The sequence below is a fragment of the Bombus vancouverensis genome, unplaced genomic scaffold, assembly GCF_051014615.1.
Source record: "Bombus vancouverensis nearcticus unplaced genomic scaffold, iyBomVanc1_principal scaffold0025, whole genome shotgun sequence".
NCBI lineage: Eukaryota > Metazoa > Arthropoda > Insecta > Hymenoptera > Apidae > Bombus > Bombus vancouverensis.
In genome coordinates this window covers 102187-105218 of record NW_027468916.1, presented here as the reverse complement: position 1 = coordinate 105218, position 3032 = coordinate 102187, and the positions used below count along the sequence as shown (strand labels likewise).

The 3032-nt window shown below is 40.0% G+C and overlaps 1 non-coding gene across 1 annotated transcript; it reads left to right on the top strand.

The window, feature by feature from the left end:
* Positions 1-1772: 1772 nt before the first annotated feature.
* LOC143304179 (5S ribosomal RNA) lies at positions 1773-1891 on the top strand. Its single transcript, XR_013060881.1, has one exon. It is a non-coding gene; the product is annotated as a 5S ribosomal RNA (ribosomal RNA).
* The last annotated feature ends 1141 nt before the right edge of the window (positions 1892-3032 follow it).

Below are 3032 nucleotides of genomic sequence, written 5' to 3'. Positions count from 1 at the left end.
GCCCGGCGTAACACTCTGGTTCAGATTGTAGTATACTAAATCTGTTTTTTGTTATGATTGCTGGACGATACGAGATAGGACAGATGGTGGTATCTAGCGATCCAAAGAACCTGAACCTTGCCCAACAACTAGCAGCTGATAGAGAACAATGGTTACGAGATGCAAATCGTGTTGCCAACCGCCCAAAGAATCAATCTCACAACATTACATTAGTATCCAAGCGAACTACTACCGATTCACAGCCACAAACTTTTGCTCAGCTACCTAGCCGACCATTAGACAACCGCATGAAACCGAAGTGTCCAAAGTGTTTACGAATTGGACACACAGCCGAAAAATGCTACTCTCGAAATTTTCCATTCGCCAGCCAAGGAAAGATTCCACCTCGAGTAAACCAAACAACGGAGAACCCAGAGGAAGCTTACCTCGAGTTAACTGCACCACCACCGGAAGATTACTATCAATCGTACTGCAACGAAGAGACGGAGGAAGAGCCAGATTCCTCATCGATACCGGAGCAGGAATCAACCTTATAAAAGAAAAAGCCTCACTAAACGTCCAAACTTCTAACCCAAAAACCTTCCTAATGGGAAGTGACAAACATACCACTAACAAAATTTGCAATTTAACCATGCTCAAGAAAAATCATCAATTCTACGTAGTCCCTAACAACTTTCCCCTAATCGAAGATGGAATAATCGGACTCCCATTCCTTACAAAGTATCAATACAGCGTCACTAACAATAAACTAACCTTAGACGAAATTATATTACCATTCCAGGAAACCGATAGCAAGATAAGACCAGGCGAAACTCTAATCTCAGCCTGGAACTGATTGATGCCCGCTACTTTCTCTATGAGCGTTACCGTGTCCTTTGGGTCTTGTAGCGTTATGTTGATAGGCGGCGGTTTGTTATCCCTTGTAGTGGATGGGGCGTTCGTACGCCCCTCTGCGGTGTATCTGGTGGGGCGTCCGTCCGGTGCTCGGTCCCCCCTTGGCGATGCTGGTGGCGCTGGGCCTCCTGGGTTGTACGATGGGGTCTGTCGCCCCTGCAGTGTTGATTGTTTTGGTGGTATGGTGGGACTGTGTTTTCCTATTTTGCCTCGTAATGTTTCGTTTTTCTTTTTTATTTGTTCTAGCGTTGAGCTCGAAGTAGAGTAGTTTGATGGTCCCGGTTGTGGATGAGGCTCTGGTTCAGATTGTAGTATACTGAATCTGTTTTTTGTTATGATTGCTGGAGGCGAGGTAGCTCTTACGGGCTTCATGTTTTTCATTTCTTTAGCCTTTTCTTCTTGGCTGGAGTGATAATCTATAACTGTGTTTCCTAGGATGTTTACTAGTCTTTTCGTCCTGGCAACCAGGTTTGGTTGTGGGTTGAGTTTCCGCGTCTTTTGAGCGGAAAGTCTTAAACTATTCTTGATTTTTTTGGCTGTTTTTTGTGTGATTATTTTTCTCTTGATGGCTTTTTTTATCGGGTCCACGGTGGGTTCCGTTTCGTTGCTTTTGGCTTCATTATCGGTAACTTCTATCTTTTTATACAATTTTATTTTGTCTTATTTTATTTTATTTTATTTTTATTCTTATTTGTATTTATAGAGATGATGTCAATGCAATATTTTTCACTTTTTGTCACTTATTCCTTCTACTTTAACGAATGTTTGTCTACTTTGACGCGCGTACTGAGAGGTCCGTCCTGCTCGGAAGTCTACAGTCAACTGACCACTTCTTTTTTCCTGAATATTAAGAGCAAGTAACAAAATTACTCACTTCAGCCAACTCTCATACCACGTTGAGTGCACTCGTTCTCGTCCGATCACGAAAGTTAAGCAACGTAGGGCACGGATAGTACTTAGATGGGTGACCGCTTGGGAACTCCGTGTGGTGTTGGCTTTTTTTAATTTTTTCCAATTCTTCCTACTTTTCTTAATAATTTATGGTCATGTACATCGTGTTAAAAATATACTTTTAGTATTACAGCGTATGTCAATGTCGTGGTTATTCGTTATACATTCAAGTACGCTTGTTTGAAAGTCAATAGACTATTGCTGAATCACGTACTACTTATAAATTGTTGTCTAGCACGTAAGTGTAATTTCATGTACATTATACACTAGTACTGTGCGCTATAATTCATGAACTGCACAATAGATTTAACGCACCAATTATCTATGCATCTATTACACTGATTCCTGCAGTAGTTTTTACTTTCCACACTCTATGGCCGCCGTTTGCACAAAACGGCTATTTATATTTATTCCAATTTTTATTCCACGGATGACGATGTAATAAATTTGTTAACATATAGCAAACTCGATACCGAATATTCATTACATACGTCTAATCCATTATGTCATTCGTGGTTTAAGTGAATATTTACTTTCACGTTAAAAAGACAAAGAAGGTGAAACCATACTAATTGCTGTACGTTCTGGTCGTTGTAAAAGATTTTGGATGGAAGAAACATAAACAGCTTGGTTTTCTTTTCCTAATCAAATCCAGTCTCTTTCTATGATAACGCAACGGATATCATAGAAAACAACGGATATAACATAGTTGATTAAATAAACCAGTAACACCATAAATTAATTATGCGCATAAAGTTCATATTACTTGTCTACCAACCAACCAACCAACCAACCAACCAACCAAACAGCACAAGTTATGTGATATAAATAACCTGATGAGATAATCTTTCAAGCACGAGTCCAAAATCTACAATGGCACAACTTTTCTTCGAAACAGAGACGTCCAGCTGTTTTTTCTACAACCCGTTTTCACTATGAATTCAATGGAACACCGTTTGGCCTAAAAGGTGTAGCCACCTGAGTAAAATTTCATACATTTAGGTGGACGTATGCACATCGTTCATCTTCACGAACATTTATACGTAAAGTCACATACACGTATTGTCTTCATAGTTGTTCGAAAATCGTGTCTCCTTGGCGATGAATTACAGTAGAGTTTTGTACAGTAGTGAATTACTTAGAGAAGACAGCGCAAGCGAAACAGGAAAAGGTGTGAGAGTCGGCTT